This window comes from Eschrichtius robustus, chromosome 12 (assembly GCF_028021215.1).
Source record: "Eschrichtius robustus isolate mEscRob2 chromosome 12, mEscRob2.pri, whole genome shotgun sequence".
NCBI classification, from domain to species: domain Eukaryota; kingdom Metazoa; phylum Chordata; class Mammalia; order Artiodactyla; family Eschrichtiidae; genus Eschrichtius; species Eschrichtius robustus.
This window is the reverse complement of record NC_090835.1, coordinates 14,354,878-14,378,222: the sequence shown is the minus strand read 5'-3', so window position 1 is coordinate 14,378,222 and position 23,345 is coordinate 14,354,878.

The window sequence follows — 23,345 nt, the reverse complement described above, 5'->3', positions numbered from 1 at the left end:
TTAGCAATATTGTATCTTCCAGTCCATGATCATGGCATATCTCTTCATTTACTTTTAGGTTTCATTTCATTTCCTCAGCAACTTTCGTAGTTTTCAGGGTATAGGTCTTATATATTTGATTAAATTTGTTCCTAAGTGTTTCATATTTTTGACATTGCTTTAAAATTTTATTTCCTAAATATGTGTTTTTAGTATATAAAAATGCATTTGTTTTTATATGTTAATCACATATATCCTGAAACTTTTCTACATTCACTTTAGTTTTAATAGTTTGTAGTATAGATTTCTTTTGTTCATGTTCAATCATGCTCTATGAATAAAGAAAGTTTTATTTCTTTGTTTCCAATTTGTTTACCCATGTCCCCCCTCACTCCCTGCTTTATTCCCTTATGCACTAATTCATCCAGTAAAATAATAAAAGTGATGGAAATGGGCATCCCTTTCTTATTCTCAATCTTAGTCTTTCATGATTAAAGTATGACATTAGCCTTTTTCAGGCTTAGAAGTTTTCTTCTACCTCTAGTTTATTGAAAATTTCTATTATGAATAGTTATTGAATTTTGCCAAATAATTTGTACCTTTTGAAATGATCATATGGTTTTGTCCCTTATTCTGTAAATATCATTAATTGTACTGATTGATATTCAAATGTGAAACCACTTTTCAGTCCTGGGGTAAACCCCACTCAGCCATCACAAAATATTTTATTTTTTGCTTATTTCTGAATATTACTTCCAAATATTCTGTTAAGGATTTTTGCATGTTTATTCTTAAGGGCTATTGGTCTTCAGCTTTCTTGTACTTTTATGTCTTGTTTTTGTATATATATAAAAAATTCCTCAAAGATCATTCATTCATTCAATCCAAAGAATTTTTTTAAAAGAAAGGCTTTTTTTTCACTCATGAGAGCAAATCCAAAAGAAATTATTTCACAGAAATATTAGCCCTGTGTTTTGTTCTAACAAATTTAGATTTTAAAATATGTCTGTACTTTATGTTTTTAATTTAGAAGTGGGAGATCAAAAACGAGGGGAAAATACTGACTCCTAATTTGAAGGATATTTTTACCCAAGTGTTTAAGATAGTTTTCCCTATATGTTTAATACATATCTTCCTTTATTCTTCTAAAGTTGAGACTGATATTCTTTGAAAGAAAATAGTACCAGCTCTTGTGCCCAAGAGGCTACAAGGGAGTAAGCCTCTTTTCCTAGACCCTTGTGACTTGTGTGAAGTACAGAGGAGCCTCTAAATTGCTTACTCTCCCAAATAGACCCCTGTAACTTTGATTTCCCCTTCTCTGTTATTGCAGCTCCAAGTGGGAAACCATTGGTATAACAGTGCTGGGCAGCACAGCTGCAACAGTCAGCTTGCAGGATACTGAGTCCTCTGGCAGGCCCTCCTTTTAAATGCATAAAGTGCAGGTCTGAACAGCAGAAGCACAATTTACATACAGTCATCCTGGAGCAACACCTTTAGGACTCTGAAAAAGGCCATTTTAGGGAGCTGTGACACTCATATGAGATAAGGCTATCATAACTGTAAACAGGGCATACTCTAGAGGACTGACAATGCTTTTAAAAAATCCAATTACATGCTTTTATTTGCTGTTAGTACAAACAGAAAAATAACAAGCCAACTTGTTTCATCCCCACTGTGATTTCCTCAGGGCTAATTAAAGTGCACTCTCCTGATGCCTAAATCGTTCAACCCCAGGCAATCCAAAGATTTAAAGGGACACACACCCAATCAATGCCTGGCTGTCAGTAAATTGTACTGTGTTTGGAAGTGGGCACAATAAAGTTCCTCATAAACTGGAATGCTGGAAATTTCCTGTGAAAAAAATTGGACTAACAGATTTACTGCCATAGATTTATAGACTGGACTTCATCACTCTGCATAAAGAATTGATAAGTTAAGTGATCAATGATTCTCTACAATGTATGGCATAATCAATATGAATTTTGGGAAGAGATAAAAAGACATTAATAATGTATATTTTATGTTCGGGCCTGTACCTAAAGATTAAAGGCTCTGTAAATCACACAGAAGCCAGCTTATAGCTAGAATACAAATAAAGAAATGCTTTAGTAAATGTAGTTTTTAAATTTAAAAATATGATAAAACGTTAACATCATTTTAGGTGGCCCTAAAAAGATTTAAAAATATTTGTAAGGTTTTTATTTCATGGTATAGTTTGGGGCGATGTTGGTTTTTGTCTGTTTTGTTTCCTAATCATTTTGCTTGTCACTTTATTAATAATTCTGAATAATTACAAATAAACATATTTCTGCATGTAAGTTACTCAGAACTATTTTCAGGGGGGAAAAAAAAAATCCTAACCACTCCTTAGGTAAACTGTTAGGATACCATGTTTCCATTGGAGTAGTTCTGTTTAGCCCTCTCCATTTTCATTACTGGGGATCAAAATCTATAGATATACCTTTATTTATCCACGTAAAATATGTGCGCTCCATTTTTTTGCTAGAAATTGTAGTTTTAATCTCACAACTCTTCTCCACATCTTGGATATGAGAAATAAGAGAGCCTAATGGAATCTGCTGCCTAGCACTTACTCTGTATTTTTACTGTTTTTCCTACATTAGACCATATCTTCATAAAGATGCAAATTCAGACTGAGTTGTTTTGCCTTTCTTGTAGATTTGCTCTTACTGAATCTGGTTTGATATTACGACATTTGTTTGCAGTGAAGTATAATATGTGATGATATTCACTACATCATACAAGGTCTTCACTATGGAGGCCCATGGGAGAAATTTCATCTTTCCAGTAGCAAGAAAAGCTAATTTTCTCTTTAGAAAATGGTTTGTATTTGTTGTAATGACACTATGATTGTCACAATAGATTGCATTCATAGTTTATCAACAATAATGTGCATAGGGTATTATAAAGTATATTTCTGTGTAACCTTATCCCTGGTTTTATGCTCTTTTTACTTTGCTATAAATAGATCACCAGTTGTTTTATTTATTTTTTTTTAATTCTACTGAATTTGTAAATATTTTTAAGTTGGATCATATTTTATTTCTGGAATGAGTCTACGTATTACTAAATAAAAATGAGAATTTAAATATTGACTTCCAGATCTAAGCTATGAGTTTTTAGAAGTGAGTTTTTACAGAGTTTAGAATTTTTTTAAGCTGTTATTCAAATATAACGTTCATTGCTAAGGTGAATTGCTGAAATCTCTCATTCAGAGATCCCCAGTGAGCTCTCAGACTTAGAAAAATAACACATAATTATTAAATCAGAGCTTCTGGTTTTAAACAACATCTGGTTAGCAATTATGAATTCAGCCTGTCTACATTTTGCTAAACTATTTATGATACAGTGAAAATGTAAAAACTGAAATCCACACAGAAAACATGATTATTAGATATTATTATGGGCAATTTCCCACTTTTTTAGAGTTTTTTGGAACTTCATTCAAAACTGCAATTGTTGCCTCACAGTTCAATGTGTTCAAACGGTCGATATCTGAAAGCTGTCTGTTCACTCCCATCAGTTAACAACCGTTAAGAATCAGTATATCTGTACCTATGAAAATACATGGATATCTTCACTCTGGTGAATGGTCACTGTTTGTTTTTTTTTTTTAATATTTATTTATTTATTTATTTGGCTGCATCGGGTCTAGTTGTGGCATGCAGGCGTCTCTCTAGTTGTGGAGCACAGGCTCTAGAGCATGGGGGCTCAGAAGTTGAGGCTCTTGGGTCACTGGTTTTAAGGAAATACATATGCAAGAGACAATAGTATTGTGTTTAAGGACATGAGATTTAGAATTGGGCAAAGCTCTGTAGAACACTAATTATATTATATACTAACCTAATGATATGACCTTAAGCGTGTAACTTAATGCTTCTATGCCTCAGTTCACAGTTTTGAAAAGCAAGATAACAATGACTACCTCAAAATTACTTATTATTAGAATTTAAATAAGTAATTCAGGTAAAACACCTTACATAGAGCCTAAATACTTGATAAATGGTCTTTAATATTTTTGCTTAAAAATTTTATAAAACTGTCTTACATCTTTATAAGTTGAAGAAAACATTGCTTCTTTGAAATAAAAGTAGGAAGCAGTTAGTTAAGAGACACTGAGATGATAAAGAGCAAAGAGTAAAAGAAATAAAACAGATGAGATAAGAAAGAAATAATCTAAAAATATAATTCTAGGACAAATTTATATTAGACTGTTTTTCCTGATTAGAAAGCTGATTGCAAGTGGCCAACATCCACCATAATAAAGATAACAAGCTGTATAAGCTATAAAATTGTAGCTTACAAAATACAAAGGAGACTAAATAAACCCAATCTACCATGCAGAGAATTTCCACCTCCTTGCCAGCTCTTCCCATTGACCGTGAGCAAATTCTCAGGGGTAATTTGCCTGGGCTGGATCAAGAAAGAAGACCTGAGAGAGACATAATGTCTTCATCAAGGGTAGGATAGGAAGAGCAATTTCACTATGACACACTGTACCTTAATGAGTGCAAGGTTGACCGTCAAGGCTAAGAGTAGGGCAGCAGAGGAGAGAAATTTCCTTCTATGGCATTCTGGACCTTCATTTTGTACCCTATAGTCACCCTGCAAAGTCTGAGCTCAGGGCATAATAGCTAAGAGAACTTCTTTCAAGGCTTTCTGGGTCTTTACCGGGAATACTGCAGAGATTCTCCCAAATGCTGAGGGGCAGGGCAGCAGAGTAACAAGAAATCTCCCAAAGCACAGAAATGTGGCAGCAGGACTGAAGAGCCAAAAGAAATCCCCAGTGACCCAAAATCTGGGATCCAGGCTGGAAAGAAGTGGAATATATCCCACAGTTCAGAAAGGTGTGAGCTCAACTGTAAAGCATGAAGAGAGCTCTGGGGAGTTCCCTGGCAGTCCAGTAGTTAAGACTCTGTGCTTCCAATGCAGGGGGTGCAGTTTTGATCCCTGGTCAGGGAACTAATTTCCCACATGCTGTGCTGTGAGAAAGAAAGAGAGAAAGAGAGAAAGAGAAAGGAAGGAAGGAAAGAAAGGAAGGAAAGAAGGGAAGGAAGGAAGGAAGAAAGGAAGGAAGAAAAGAGAGCTCTGAAATCTTGCCAAACTCAGATCCCAAGCTGAACTGAAAGGAAATTTCTTCTCCTCATCAAAAAATGTTTGAAGCAAATGATGAACTGAAAATAATCAAAACTGCCACCAAAACCAGATCAAGTTCCACTATTGGCTAGACTATAATTTTCCACATTGGCATCCTGAGCAAAGAAGACGTTGCCATTGGAGGGAATAAGTATAACTTATTTAGTCTCCATATTCTTTTACATAAAATGTCCAGTACACAATAAAAATTACATGATGCATGAAAAGGGAAGAAAATACGTGGCACACAGTTAAAAGAGAAAACTATTGAAACAGCCTGAATAATGGCATAGAGGTTGGAATTATCAGATAAGGACATTAAAATAAATATGATATATATATTAAAGGATCTAGTGGAACAAATGGCTGGCCTGTGTACCTAGGTGGAGAATTTCATCAGAGGGATGGAAACAATACAAGAAGAAAAGAAATATTAAAAATAAAAATCAAAGAAGTAGAACAAAGAGAAATAAAAACGCAGCAAAGTTAAAAGTTAGCTCTTTGAAAAAAACAAAAAAAAATTATAAAAGCATAGCAAGAGTTATGAAGAAAACAAGAGTAAACACAAAATACCAATATCAGGAAAGAAATAAAAGAACATTATTTCATAGCCTCTAGACAATAAAAGAATAGGGATAGAAATGAGCATCTTTATGACAATAATTATGATAACTTTGATGAGTACACAAATCCTTGAAAAACACAAATTCCCAAAAATGACAGAAGAATAAATAAAATTCTGAATATTTCCAATTATAAAAAGGAAAATTATTTATTCACACAAACTTTCACCTAAGGTAAATTCTTGCAAAGACTTCACCAGTAAATTCTACCAAACAATTAAGTAAGAAATAATTCTTACACAATGTCTTTCAGAAAATAATGGAGGAGGTTAACTTTCACATTTTAGTAGGCCAGCATTATTCTAATATCAAAAGCTGACAAAGTTATTATAAAAAAAGGAAAATTATGAAAAATTGCAGAGGAAGGAACATTCCCAAACTGATTCTACGAGGCCACCATCAGCCTAATACCAAAACCAGACAAAGATACTACAAAAAAAGAAAATTACAGACCAGTATCACTGATGAATATAGATGCAAAAATCCTCAACAAAATACTAGCAAACAGAATCCAACGACACAGTAAAAGGATCATACACCATGATCAAGTGGGATTTATCCCAGGGATGCAAGGATTCTTCAGTATACGCAAATCAATCAGTGTGATACACCATATGAACAAACTGAAGAATATGGTTATATGATCATATGCTTATATGATCATCTCAATAGATGCAGAAAAAGCTTTTGACAAAATTCAACACCCATTTATGATAAGAACCCTCCAGGAAATGGGGATAGAGTGAACCTACCTCAAGATAATAAAGGCCATATACGACAGTCCCACAGCAAACATCATTCTCAATGGTAAAAAACTGAAAACATTTCCTCTAAGATCAGGAGCAAGATACGGATGTCCCCTCTCGCCACAATTATTCAACATAGTTTTGGAAGTCCTAGCCACGGCAATCAGAGAAGAAAAATAAATAAAAGGGATACAAATTGGAAAAGAAGAAGTAAAATTCTCAGTGTTTACTGATGACATGACACTATACATAGAGTATCCTAAAGATGCCACCAGAAAACTACAAGAACTAATCAATGAATCTGGTAAGCTTTCAGGATACAAAATAAATGCACAGAAATCTCTTGCATTCCTATACACTAACAACGAAAGATCAGAAAGAGAAATTAAGGAAACAATCCCATTCACCATTGCAACAAAAAGAAAAAAAATATCTAGGAGTAAACCTACCTAAGGAGATAAAAGACCTGTACTCAGAAAACTATAAGACACTGATGAAAGAAATCAAAGATGACACAAACTGATGGAGAGATATACCATGTTCTTGGATGGGAAGAATCAATATTGTGAAAATGACTATACTACCTGAGGCAATCTACAGATTCAATGCAATCCCTATCAAATTACCGATGGCACTTTTTACAGAGTTAGAACAAAAAATCTTAAAATTCCTATGGAGACACAAAAGACCCCGAAGAGGCAAAGCAATCTTGAGGGAAAAAAACAGAGCTGGAGGAATCAGACTCCCCGACTTCAGACTATACTACAAAGCTACAGTAATCAAGACAATATGGTACTGGCACAAAAACAGAAATATAGATCAAAGGAACAGTATAGAAAGCCCAGAGACAAACACACACACCTATAGTCAACTAATCTATGACAAAGGAGGCAAGGATATACCATGGAGAAAAGACAGTCTCTTCAATAAGTGGTGCTGGGAAAACTGGACAGCTACATGTAAAAGAATGAAATTAAGACACTTCCTAACACCATACACAAAAATAAACTCAAAATGGATTAAAGACCTAAATGTAAGACCAGACACTATAAAACTCTTAGAGGAAAACATAGGAAGAACACTCTTTGACATAAATCACAGCAAGATCTTTCTTGACCCACCTCCTAGAATAATGGAAATAAAAGCAAAAATAAACAAATGGACCTAATGAAACTTAAAAGCTTTTGCACAGCAAAGGAAACTATAAATAAGACGAAAAGACAACCCTCAAAATGGGAGAAAACATTTTCAAACCAATCAACGACAAAGGAGTAATCTCCAAAATATATGAACAGCTCATGCAGCTCAATATTAAAAAAACAAACAACCCAATCAAAAAATGGGAAGAAGACCTAAATAGACATTTCTCCAAAGAAGACATGCAGATGGCCATGAGGCACATGAAAAGCTGCTCAACATCACTAATTATTAGAGAAATGCAAATCAAAAGTACAGTGAGGTATCACCTCACACTGGCTAGAATGGGCATCATAGAAAATCTACAAACAACTAATACTGGAGAGGGTGTGGAGAAAAGGGAACCCTCTTGCACTGTTGGTGGGAATGTAAATTGATACAGCCACTATGGAGAACAGTATGGAGGTGCCTTAAAAAACTAAAAATAGAATTACCATATGACCCAGCAATCCCACTACTGGGCATATACCCTGAGAAAACCATAATTCAAAAAGGCACATGCACCCCAATGTTCATTGCAACACTATTTACAACAGCCAGGTCATGGAAGCAACGTAAACGCTCATCGACAGACAAATGGATAAAGAAGATGTTGTATACATATATACAATAGTATATTATTCAGCCATAAAAATAAACAAAGTTGGGTCATTTGTAGAGATGCTGACGGACTTAGAGACTGTCACGCAAAGTGAAGTAAGTCAGAAAGAGAAAAACATATATCGTATATCAATGCATATATGTGGAATATAGAAAAATTGTACAGATGAACCAGTTTGCAGGGTGGAAATAGAGACACAGATGTAGAGAACAAACGTATGGTCACCAAGGGGGGAAAGCTGGGTGGTGGGGGGGCGAGGTGGGGAGGGATGAAAGAAAATTTTTAAAAAATTAAAAATAAAAAAGGAAAACTATGGATCAATATCCCTCATGTACATACATGCAAAAATCTTTAACAAATTTTTAAACAGTACAAAAAGTTGATGCATCATGATTAAGTGGATTTTGTTCCAGGAATCTAAGCATGGTTTAATATTCAAAAGTTAATTACTAAAATACACAAGAGAATTAAACAAATGATAATCCCAATACATGCAGGAAAAGCATTTGACAAAATTCAACATCCACTCATAATAGAAACTCCTAGCAAACTAGTAATAAAATGATGCTTTATCAAACCAATAGAGGCCATCTACAAAATATCTACAGTTAACATGATACTTAATAAGGAAAGTTTGAATGATTTACTCCTAAAATTGCTGTATTTTGTGTCCTAGGATTTGTAATAATGAAAGAGGAAAAAAAAAAGCATAAAGAGTGGAAAAGTAAAATAAACTTGCATTTAGTTAGTGAAAATTTTATTGTATAATAAAGAATCTAAAGGAGTCTACAAGCAAACTAAAAGTGATAAGTGAATTTAGTTAAGTTACAGGATAAAAGTTAACATGTAAAAATCAACTGTATTCCTACAGATAAACAATGAAAAATTAGAAATAATGTTTGAACACAATACTATTCACAAAACATTAGCACTCATTAAATATCTATCTCTATAGCTTAAAAAAAAGATTAAAAGGCCCTCTATACTTATACAATTAATCGATAGAATTAAAGAAGACCTTAATAAATGCAGAGGTCTAATATAGATTGAAAGAATCAATATTGTTAAGACACACATTCTCCTTAAATAGACACAGATGTACTAGAAACCATATCAAAATTTTCACGGTACATTTTGGGGAAAAACAAAAAAGTTCTATTTATATGGAAATTCAGAAGGCTCTAGAATAGCACTCAGCAATAGAAATTATTGTGAGCTAATTGTAATTTAAATTTTTCTAGTGGCCATATTAAAAAGTAAACTGTGAAATTAATTTTAATGATACATTTTTTTTTTTAGTGTAGCCACCAGTTAGATTTTATTTTATATTTTTTTATTTTTTATTTTTTTTCACACACACACACTGTATTTTATTTTTACAAGAGATAAATAGACTGACACTAAGCATTGTCCATGGATGACCACAACAAAAGCAACAATGATTGCAATTACCAAACATGAAACACACTCATACTATGTCATAATATTGACATTCAGTCCAGTAATCCTCCACTGTAACAGCTCCTTTACTTTGCAGTGAAAATTGATTTGTATATTCTTTGCCTCTGAGTCCTTGTGGGATTTTTTTTTTTTTTTTAATTCAGACAGAAAGTCACAAAAATTATACTCATCCTCATCAGTTTACTCAGTCCCATGTAATTAATTTTTTTTTTCATCTTGATCTTTTGTTAGCACTTTTATGAGTTCATCAGTTTTTCATTAGAGTTCTGAAAATGCTTATTCATTCAGTTCAGCAGTACAGTCAGTTACCAGAAACCTGTACTTGTCAGAGTCTTTTCCATGAATTTCTTGAAGATGAAACCCTTTTATAGGAACATATTTGCCAAAGCATCAGAGTACACCCAGAACTGTCTGTAAATGACAAAAGACTTAAAAATGACCACAGTTAAAGATTTGATGAAAGCTCATAATAATGCAGTTGACAAGAAAATTAGTTATTTCTGAGATATACATTTTAAAGTAATAACTAGGATTATTACTTATAACATTATACCAGAACATATAAGATTTTTAGAAATTTCATGTAATGTCTGAAACATTTATATTAACATATTTCCATACATATTTCCATACAAATACAAATATAAGATTTTTAGAAATTTCATGTAATGTCTGAAACATTTATATTAACATATTTCCATACAAATAACCCAATGAAAGTTTACTATTAGTTGTTTTGTTTGTTTGTTTGTTTATACTGCAGGTTCTTATTAGGCATCAATTTTATACACATCAGTGTATACATGTCAATCCCAATCGCCCAATTCAGCACACCACCATCCCCACCCCACCGCAGTTTTCCCCCCTTGGTGTCCATATGTCCATTCTCTACATCTGTGTCTCAACTTCTGCCCTGCAAACTGGCTCATCTGTACCATTTTTCTAGGTTCCACATACATGCATTAATATACGATATTTGTTTTTCTCTTTCTGACTTACTTCACTCTGTATGACAGTCTCTAGATCCATCCACTTCTCAACAAATGACTCAATTTCGTTCCTTTTTATGGCTGAGTAATATTCCATTGTATATATGTACCACAACTTCTTTATCCATTCGTCTGCTGATGGGCATTTAGGTTGCTTCCATGACCTGGCTATTGTAAATAGTGCTGCAATGAACATTCGGGTGCATGTGTCTTTTTGAATTACGGTTTTCTCTGGGTATATGCCCAGTAGTGGGATTGCTGGGTCATATGGTAATTCTATTTTTAGTTTTTTAAGGAACCTCCATATTGTTCTCCATAGTGGCTGTATCAATTTACATTCCCACCAACAGTGCAAGAGGGTTCCCTTTTCTCCACACCCTCTCCAGCATTTGTTGTTTGTAGATTTTCTGATGATGCCCATTCTAACAGGAGTGAGGTGATACCTCATTGTAGTTTTGATTTGCATTTCTCTAATAATTAGTGATGTTGAGCATCACTTTCCATGTTGCAAAGGAAACCATAAACAAGACGAAAAGACAACCCTCAGAATGGGAGAAAATATTTGCAAACGAATCCACGGACAAAGGATTAATCTCCAAAATATATAAACAGCTCATTCAGCTCAATATTAAAGAAACAAACACCCCAATCCAAAAATGGGCAGAAGACCTAAATAGACATTTCTCCAAAGAAGACATACAGACGGCCACGAAGCAAATGATACATTTTATTTAACCCAATATATCCAAAATATTATCATTTCAATATGGGATTAGTATTGCAAAACCATTAATGAGATATTTTACATTCTTTTTTTCAAACTAAGTTTTGAAGTAAGTATATATTTTATACCTACACCACATCTCAGTTAGGATTAGCTGCGCTTTAAGTACTCAAAGCCATATAGGACAAGTGGCTGCAATATTGGATCTAGAACACACAAAACAATCTTGAAAAAGAAGGAGGAGGAAAAGGTGAAGGAGGGGGAGGAAAAGATGTAGAGGCTTCAAACCCCCTGATTCTAAGAGTAGTATTGACGTGTAGAGAGAAAATTTGATCATTGGAAGAGAATCAAGACTCCAGAAATATTCTCACACTATATGATCAATTGACTTTCAACAAAGATGGCAAGTCAATTCAATGGGAAAGGATACTCTCTATTAACAAATGATTCTGGAAGGAGTGGATATTCACATGTTTAAAAATAAAATTAGCCTCAACTCCTGTTTAATTCTGTACATGAAAAATGTTTTGAGATTGATCATAGCCACAAATATAAAATTTTCTAAAAGAAAACAAAAGACTCTCTTTATGACCTTGGAATAAGCAAATATTTCTTGAACAGGACACAAAGGATTAAAAGCAGAAAATTTTTCTGTAAGTTGGACTTCGACAAGGTGAAAATCAAATGAAAATTAAAAGGACACTCTTTGGGAAATGAAAAGACAAACCATAGATTGAGAGAAAATATTTTCAACACATTTATGCAACAAGAAATTCAGTGACACTGAGAGAAACAGAAAACAAACAGGAAGGAGAAAGTCCCTTCCTCCTCAGCCTTCATACTCTCCCTCTAGCAATTCTTGGTAGGAGATCCTAAAGCAAGCCAGCTGGGAAAAGAGAAGCATGGTCTCAGAGTCCCATCATCAACATCACAGCAGAGCATGAAAGGATGGGTCTGAAGCTGAGACACAGTAGCTTCATTCCCAGCACAGATATACATAAAATAATGGTGCATCCTACGTGTGATAACATCTTAGTTTCAGTGGAAAAAAAAAACAAAAAACTGTTATATACTCTATTGTTATAGTTACAATATAAACTGAATACAATAATATTACCATTTTTTCTAGAGTGTGCATATAATCTTTTAAAATAATTATAAATAAGAAAAACTGTTGTGGCTTAAAAATTAATCAGTATGATATAAAATGCATATATTTACCGTCCACTCCAAAACTGAATATGTTTTCCTGGGGTAACTGAAACAGGGCAGTACGAGATAAGTAAGCTCATGACCTGGTTATCTATTTTTATTGACCCACGAAACAATGCCCATATTGTCACTTTTGGCTGAATAACAACCATCACCACCTGTCCAGCCATCTCCCGTTCTTCACATCCCATTCACTTCCCCCTCCTCATGTACTTGTACTTTGTCCTCAGAAATCGAACTGGAGATGAACTAAGAGGGGTCCCTGTAAGCTATGGGTCAGTCTTTTATCAAACCATCTAAAAGTCTTTTTTTTTTTTCCCCAGTAAAAACACTGTGCAGAATTCTAATGGATAACCCATCCATGCACGTATAACTGTGAAACATCAAAGCCAGTCATGATGAAAGGTATAAACATTGTTGACTAAACATGAAAATCTATCGATAAAAAGAAAGAAATTTTTAAAAGACTGCTGAGGAAAAGCAAGGATACGATAATCCCTCTTTCCATTTTCTCTTGTCATTCTGGTCAGCGTGTACCCATGTGCCTGACTCTGGTTTTGGCAGCTGATTAATAGAACTGTAGAAATATTGGAGATAATCCAGAAAATAATGATGGAAGTATTTATTAGAGAGACAAGTGTAAAGATGTTTAAAAATACTGATGAGAACAATAAGATAAAAAATAGACAACCCAAGACACAAGGCAGAGAATAGTATGAATCTTATTAGCAGAGTAGAAAAGAAAGTATCAGTAAGATTTAGCTTAGTACACATCACAGTAAGTTAGCAACGCAGTGAGCCTCCTTGCTACCAGAAGCAACATAGATATATAAATATAAGTTGAAAATAGAAATGTAAGTGCCATCTATTCATATATGTCAAACTTACCTCATTCCTTATTTATTTTCTGTAATAATTGAGGTGGCATTAGAAATTCCATCAATATTTAATGTATTTTAATAACAGGACTGCAATAAAGATGGAGCATTGATTTGGCATAAAAAGCCTCCACTCCCACTGCAAACTTATATGCTTGATAAAGTATACCTTTTTTCAAAATATGTAAATGTAGATTTAAGTACACAACTATAATATTGAATATCTACATGCTAGGAAAAAAGGGAGTTCCTTCCATAACAAGGAAAATTGAATCAGATGGATGCCACTGTGCTAGGTTGTTAAGGTCTACCTATGTAAGCCTGGGAAATAAGACCATGTATCTTACAGTCAGAGGGAGACAGAGAACTGTGTTTTCTGCATAAATGATCCTCAGGATATGAATGAAAAGAGGCATCCGTGAAAAGGCAGAACCCCTGGACTGCACCTTTCTACATGTGGAAATTCATATTCTTGTACTGTACAATCAGTACCTAATGAAAACACCTGCAGGAGACTCCTAAAAAAAAAAAAAAAAGACTTAAGACATATTTATTTTTATTTCTATTCCCTCCATAAAAATTCACTAAAGTGACTGGAAGTATGTGCGTGTGTATATCCACGTGTGTATCCCTTCACTGTCACTATGTCGTAAGGCATAGAATCACAAAAACAAAGAAAAAGAGAAAGAGAATGGGAATGAACGAATGAATTCAGAATTTGAAGGAGTGATCCATGGTTCTGTCTTGTGTAAGGAAGGAAGGGAGGGAGGGAGAAAAAAGGAGGCAGAAGGAAGCAGAGAGGGAGGGAAGGAGAGGGAGGAAGATGACTCTCAGATTAGGTGTAGGGACAGGGTGACAACCTGGTTTGTAACACAAATCCTCAAACACATTCAGAATTTGCAGCACCAGTTTCCTACTCCTTCTCTTCCGGAACAGTATATTGGAGGTCTCTAAAAGTATTTCCTCATCATGAATGTTTGGAATCACAGTGCCTTCAATTCCTAGAATGCTGTAAATCAGGCAGGAGACTAGACGATTGTTCTCTTGGGAATCTGATGAATCCAAATAATACACCGAAGGTAATATACATTTTGAGGTCTCCAACAAAGTGGTTCAGCCAGATCATCATCCTGTATAGATGCCCAAAATGGACAACCGTAAATTCCCTGCAGAGTTGCCAATGAACTTGTAAGTGACTCATCTCAAATATGACTAGACAAACAAGAATTGTCAGATCCTTGAGGAAAACCACTAACACTGAAAGACAAAATAGACAGGGAGAAAACTGAAACTAGGAAGAAAAAATATATAATAAAAAGCAGATAGAGGAAAATTGCAAATACTATAATTAATATACTTATAAAGATGGAATAAAATAATATATCCATGAACCAAGAAGAGGATGTTTAAATGTTATATACTTAAGAGCAAAGAACATAATTGAGCAGGTTATATGACACAGGGAAGTGTAAACAGAAAATGACATCAAGGAAATCCCAAAAGAGACAGGGCTATTGACATAGTTAAGAGTTTGTCCTTACAGGTGAACAAGGGAGTTGTGGCAGTAAACAGATATTTTTCAGAAAATTTACATTGCTGAGGGGCCACCAAGAATAGGCTAAAAACTGGATGCTCCTGTAGACTCTGTGAACCACCTTTACACTGTAGTTATGTTTGTATTTATAAATTACTTCATAAAGTGTTGTTTTGAATCTTTTGTTGACTTCACATGTAATAATTTGAGTATCTGAAAATATGCCACAAACACAAAACTTTTGAAACTTCTAGTATTAATTGAGGGTTCTCGTTACATACCAAACAGTATCCTAACTTTATACTTTGAACTTCACAGTTATTCCATGTCTTGTTCACAGTATAAATTTTGTGCATTAATCCCGACTTTTATCCTACCTACTTATGGTAGACTCACTGAGTTACTGATTGCTACTTATTTATCTTTGTATTAGCCCCATATTACTGTAATACTTAAAATAAGTATTTTATGTAATATAAATACATATTTGTATAAATAAACAAATGAATGAAATATATTAATTTAACCCAATATAATTCCTTAAGTTCCTATTGTATGCTGTGTAAAGGGCTGACTAAAATCAAACTGACCACTAAATCTCTATTATAGGTAAGACATTATTTATATTACCCATGTTATATCAGTTCAATTATGGGACTGATCAGAATAGTGCTTAACTTAGGTTTTGAATGGAGAAGAGCAGTAGAGCAATATCACCCAGTATCAGGGGCATAAAAATATATAAAATGTATTTCTAAGGAGGAGTTTCATTAAATAAATTTAAAATATAAGTTTAGTGCTCAAAACTCTTGCCTGATTCTGAAACAAGAACAAAGCACTGTTTTAAGCTTAAAATATTAACTCATGCATTTAAGAAAGCAGAAATGAAAAGCTAGGGATTAAGCCAGAACATGGAATCTGAGTATATTAACGCTCTTTGTATAAATGATTATGATAAATATCATTTAAAATGCTTTACCTGAAAACAGTTCAAAGCCTCATGTGTATCATGGAATAATCACTTTTGAAACTGTGGACAGAGGATGTCATTTGGAATAAAATGCTCTGTTAAAATTGATTTCTCTCATCTTTAGGACTAGGGGGATCGGGGGCTATCTAAAATGATTCCCATCAAAATTCAACCTATGGAGATTAGAGATATTCAGTCGTCTGTAAAGTGAGGCTATTCATGAAAATGGAAATTCTAAGTATCTTAAACTTTAGGAATTTTGATGCTATCAAGTTTTGTTGAAACAAACACAGAGATTTATTCCAAGTATTTAAATATATTCATTAAAGTGCTCAGTAGGATAAAAAGAATACTGGGACTCTCCCATGGTTTCTGTTTTCTCTAAATGTTAATACTTATCACAGTTTATATCCTGCCTACCATAAATATTAAGGTTTTCAATCATTCCCTGGAATATCACATACCAGGGGATTCAAGCTTTCTAATGTTTAGAGCAGAATGTTGTTCAGTCAGCATTTTGTCAGTATTATAATAATAATATACTACTAGTTATAAAATAATTAGATTAATAGCAGCTATCATTTATTGATTTCTTGCCCTGTTCAAGGCATTGGGGTAAGCACTTCGCACACATTATGTCATTTAATCTTTGTAAGAATCACACTCTTTTTTTCTTTGTCTAGTTTTTTTTTAAAGTATACTTGATGTACATGATTATATAAGTTACAGGTGTACAGTATAGTAATTCATAATTTTTAAAGATTATACAATATTTGTAGTTACTATAAAATATTGGTTGTATTCCCTGTGTTGTACAACATATCCTTATAGCTTATTTTATACATAATAGTTTGTACCTCTTAATCCCCTACCCCTATTCCCCCTTCCTTTCCCCTCTCCCCTTCTGCCTCCCCAATGAACCACTAGTTCATTCTCTATATCTGTGAGTCTGCTTCTTTTTTGTATATTCACTAGTTTGTTTTATTTTTCACACTCCACATATAAGTGATAGCATATCTTTCTCTGATTTATTTCACTTAGCATAATGCCCTCCAAGTCCATCCATGTTGCTGCAAATGAAAAAATATTGTTTTTTTTATAGCTGAGTAGTATCCCATTGTACATATACACCACATCTTCTTTATCTGTTCATCTGTTGATGGACACTTAGGTTGCTTCCATATCTTGGCAATTGTGAATAATGCTGCTATCAACATAACAAGCATACTCTTAATATGCTGAATTAGCTGATGCACTGGTTACATATCACTGCTGTAATAAGTTACCACAAACTTAGAGGCTTAAAACGAGGCAAATTTGTCCTCCAGTTCTGTAGCCAGAAGTCTGAAATGAGTCTCACTGGGCTAAAATCAAGGTGTCAAGAGGCCTGTGTTCCTATTTTGGAGGCTCTTGCTCTTTGCCTTTTCAGCATCTAGAAGTTGCCCGCATTCCTTGGTTTGTGGCATCTCTTGCTCCATCTTCAAAGCCGGTAACATCAGTCTCAGTCCTCCTCAAGCTGCCAACTCTTTGGTTCCCCACAGTCGCATCTTCCTATAACTCTTTTAAGGACCCTTGTGATTACATTGGGTCTGCCTAGGTGATCCAGGACAGTCTCTGCATCAGCAGATTAGCAATGATAGGGTGTGGAACTTAGAAATGGAATAATGGTGTCCTAAGTTCATTTTACTGGTAAATACTGACACAGGAAGTGGAAACTGAAATGTGTGAAGAGAAAACGGGAAAGGGGAAAATAAGAAAGTGCATAGTTCCAAGTGTGATGTGTGTAAAGGTAGAATTTTGTATCTGAAAAGTTAAGATTTCATTTTGTTAACCCTGAAGAAATCACAAAACTCTTTTTTTTTTTTTTTAGGTAACTACTTAATTCTCCTTTTTTAGGATAAAATATTTAAAGCTATATATTTTCCTCAAAGGAGAGCTGTTTCTGCCTCTATAGATTTTGATATGAGTATTTTGTTTCTGAGTCTGCAAAGAGCACTACTTGCATTTTTATTTGTTCTTTGAAATGAGGGTTATTTAATTCTGTTTTAGATTGCTAATTTTTTATAAGGCACATGAGCAGAATTTTTCGTATGAAATTTCTGCTTTGCAGAGTTTTTCTTTGCTGCCAAATACATGACATATTTTCATTACTGATTTATTTTCCTTTGTTTGATGGGCATAAATGAGCAATATATATCCTCTTCAGGGAATAACAACATGAGTGTGTATTTGTGTGTGTGTTAATGGATATAAAACATCAAGGTTGATTCTATTATCCAAATCATTATATAATCTCATATATATGTTTCATATATATAATCATATGCGTGTGTTCTTGCTTTTTTATCTACTTGCTCTTTCAATTTCTGAAAGACATGAATAAAAAAATGTCCTCTATACTTGTATTTTATTAAGTGAAAAACAAGACAAATACCTATCAGTGGGTGACTGCTTAAATAAATCATGATGAAATAAGTATAGATCATAATAAATAGAATAATATGTATTATTGTAAAATATGTTATATATAGTATATATTTTGATCATTGTAAATGATTATATATAAATTATATAATTAAATAATCATACACACACATCTATAATGTAATATAAAGCGGCTAATTGAAAATTTGACAAAGAGCCTTTATTGATAGGGATTATGCCAAAAATGTAAAGGTTAAAAAATAGAGTACAAAGCCACAGTGTTATACAATCCCATCCTTGTTGAAGTAAATGTATATTTTATGCATGTATATGTTTGCGCAGTTATGCATAGAAGTAAGTTTGGAAGCAGATGCCCTGAAATGTTAATATTAACGGGGATCTCTGAATTATGGCATACAAATAGTTGTCACATTTTCCTTTATACTCCTCTGAGTTGGTCTGACTTTTATAAGCATATTGTCTTTTATAATAAAACAACGATACTACTTTCATTCTGAAAATAAATCACTGGGTAAAGTGGCTTTCATGAATCAGAGCCCAAAGAAAATAATTACTCTTCATAAATATACTCTTGGATATCTAAAGTTTCAAAAATTAAAACTAAAAGAAAAAAGCTCATATTCATGTGCTCTTGAAGGTTGTTCAATAGCCTAATGCAAAAGTGACTGCAGGCAAGACTCTGTGTAGTACTCTGGCAAGTTCTGCTATGTTTATTGAAAAGTACGTGGGTTATTTAGTTCAGTAATCCAATAGGCACTTTCTCAAGCTGAAGCTTTGTTTATATTTTCTCAAAAGATACGCTCCCAAGGAATAAAATATATTTACAGCTATATTTGCCAACTTGATCTTTAGAAATAAGTAATTTCTTCTTTTTGCTTTCCTAAAATCTCTTAAACTATAGATTATTAAAAGGCAACTTATATTCAGCTTATGTGGGTATTGTGTGATTCAATAAATTAATGTACTCTTTTCACAGAGGAGTTTTAGTTCTACAAGTTGTTTACTTTAGGGTAAAGATTTATTAAGTCATGTAAGTATATATAAGATTTACTACAGCATTTTTTATGACAAATCATATAATAGATTGTATTTTTTCCATGATTTTTATTTTCATACAGTGAGGAATTTAAATGGAAATCTGTTCATGGACTTTTTTCACTACTGAGGCTTATATCATCTACTGGAATGGGGATAAAATATAAGATTTTAATTTAATTTTCTGAGCTCTTGATGGAGAATGCTTCATAACTTTTACATGACATATGTCGATAAAAATTTACTATCTCCATTCCATTTAGTAAAACAGCCCAAGCCATATGGTTTCTATGTGCTAGTCTGACTGCCATATGATACGCTTTTTTTTTTTTTTTTTTTTCTTCTTTAGCACTAAAAACAAATTTACAGAAATTTTACAGTAAGGGCATTTCTGATCGTGTATGTTAATGGGACAACTCCTTTTTTTTGTTTTAATTTTTAAATCAGTCTTAGAAAATGTTTCCAAGCAACAGATTAAAAAAAAAAAAAAGTCATATCAGGTGTAAAAATGTCATTACTCATGTTTCCTCAAGAAGAAAAGACTAGAGGACTATTGTAGTGAATTTAGTTGATTTACAAATGACTTGTACTGACTCGTGTACAAAACATCTTAATAAGAGCAAGGGTTTTATCATGAAAACTGTGCCAGAGTCCTAAGTCCAGTATCTATCATAAGGGGATTAAAGCCTTAAATATTACACTGTCCTCTAAATTAAGGAAGTTGTCTAGTCTATATTTCCAGCAGTTTCTGAATGTGATTTAACTGGATATGCAGTTATTAAATATCTGATTGCTATCCATTTCTGGGAAGATTAACTCATTTAAATGAATTCTCTTTCTCAATATTTATTTCAAATAATTCCCTAAACTGTCTTGGCTTATGTTTAAATAATTCAGGAAATTGTATCATGTGGAAAATGGAGAAACTTAAACTTCACATTTCAGAGTTATTAAGCTTTTCTTCTTGAGCAACCTAATGATAGTGTGTCAGCACTAAGATATGACCAACAACGTGGAGAACACTTAATGAATATATGAATATTCAAGATAGTAGAGACAGAACTGATTTAGAAACCCTTTGACTCTCCCTGATCTGCTTTACTGTAATTTCATTCCACAACAATTTCTGCAATGCCTGTTTGTAAAATAACCTCATCAAAGATGAGTTCAAGACATCTCTGTCCATGTACTGGAAAAATTTTATTAATAAGTTGATCATTTCATTGTTATTTATTATGTTGCTAACATGCAGAGAATCCCGCCAAGTTCAGTACTAGGGATGGATACCTGCAGATACCTTCCTTCAAATAGCCTGAGTCAACTGAGAGAGCTGAAATTTTAGTCATACCATATTCATTATTATTGTCCTTTTATGTGATATATTTTTAAAACTTTTTAATTGTGGTGAAATATACATAACATAAATTTTACCATTTTAACAATTTGTAAGTGTACACTTCAACACCGCTAAGCACATTCAGGTTATTGGGCAACCATCACCAGCATCCAACTCCAAAGCTATTTCATGTTTCCAAAGTGAAATTCTGTACCAATTAAACAATAATTTCCCATTTCCCCTTCGTTCTTACCTGTGGCAATCACTATTCTAATTTCTGTCTCTGTGAATCTGACTACTCTAGGTACTTCTTATGAGTAGAATCATACAATACTTTTCCTTTTGTGACTGGATGATTTTGTTTAGCCTAATGGCCGTACAAATAACCTGTTTGAGTCCCTGCTTCCAGTTCTTTTGGATGTATACCCAGAAGTGGAATTGCTGAGTCATATGGTGATTTTATTTTTAAATTTTTGAAGAACTGCCATACCACACAGAAGCTATACCATTCCCACCAGCAATGCACAAGATTTCCAGTTTCCCCACATCCTTTCCAACTCTTGTTATTTTCCATTTTGTGTGTGTGTGTGGGGGGGGGGTTGTTGTAGTTGTTTTTATAATAGCCATCCTAGTGGGTGTAGAGTAGTGTTATTGTCATTCTAAGGATAGACATCTATAAAAGCTACAGTTGAAAAACAGTCAACATCAACACATAAATAAAAAAGAGTTTCCCCAGCTTTTATTATATGTAACATAGAAAATAGTACATAGGAATGTCAAAGGCATTTTTCCATTTTTCTGAAATTCAGACCAGTTCTTCCTCCTTTCAACAAGTTGTATTTAGTGCTTACTATTTTCTAATCATTATTCCAGGCTCTAGGAAGAGTGCCTACAGTATGGTAGAAGAGATAGACAATTACATAAGCAGTTAAAAATGCCATTACAAGAAAAGTCCTTATGTTAGGGGGGCATGAGAGCAAGATAATTAGCCCAGTGAAATTTGTTCACATGATGTATGCATGTGATATAAACGTTAATTTGATTGGTTACAGTGGAGCAAAAAGGAGAGGAAGCATCGGTTTTGTTGAACTTATAGGATCCTTTGCCCCTTCAAAAATAAAGCGTATCTGAGACCGGTGGGCTAGGGAGGGTGGGAGGGAGATGCAAGAGGGAGGGGATATGGGAATATATGTATAAGTATAGATGATTCACTTCGTTATACAGCAGAAACTAACACAACATTGTAAAGCAATTATACTCCAATAAGGATGTTAAAAATAAATAAATAAAGCTTATATTTACTTAGATCTTCCAGTGATGGTGAAGTCTATAATAAAGAGCAGAATCAGGCATCTAATACTTAGTGTACCTTTAGAATGAAACGTATTACGTGTTTAAACATATCCCGCTGTAGATGTTTTTCTTCATTCCTCTATCTAGCCAAAGGATGGAAAATGGATTTTATTCAGCATGCTACCTCCAATCAGTTGGTTAGTAGTGGCTCCATGAAAGCAGATATGAGACTAATTCTAAGATTAAGGTGCTATTTACACGTAAGGAATGTCATGGTTGATTATCATGAACACAGAGGAAACTGTATACATACTGTGTACCCACAACTTCGCTTTTTTTTTCCATCTCATTTCCTGGAAGGAGGAAGTTAAGTGTGGATGTTGTGTAAAAACCTAGCTCATCTCATGATTTCTAAGTGTCCTAGGCTGAGCTGAAGAGGTCCCAACCACATTAAAATCTTCACATTAACAGCCAATGTACTGAGCACTTTATATATAGTAATACTGAGTCCTGTACCCTCAATCACGCCACTAAACTGAAAGCATTCAGGTTTTTAATAAAATATGCAAAGTCTTATCATTAAAAGACATAAAAATAGGTCACTGTGGTTTACAGTGCAATTTCGATGAGAGCATAATTTAAATGTATGCTGTTTTCCCATTTCAAAACAATAGCAAACATTTTATAGCCCATTTCATCTCAGTATAGCCACAGTGGTCAAGCCCATACATAGCTTTCTTCTGCCTATTAATGTCAGCATTACACTATTATTATCATGAAGAGTTAATTTCATGCTATGCCACTAGGTGATCAATCCTCCAACCCCACCCTAGTCCATATGTTTCTCATGATAAGAGCTATTACTTTACTTTGGCTTATACTATATAGTTTTATGATCATAAACAAATATTGCTTATTAAAGTCCTCTTGTTCTTGATATCTTCCTAAAATGAGCAAGGGAAAAAGGCAAGTTCTTATCTTTTTTGAACCATGGATGCTTTGGTATATTTAACTTTTACTTGAAATTCTGTTAAAGACCATTCAAAAATGTATTAAAATATAATGAAGTTTTCTTTCCTTAATTTGAGAACTCTGTGTAAAAATAGTGGCAGCTGTGTGTTCCATTGGACGGGGGTTTATGATTCACTGCACCCACGATTGCTTG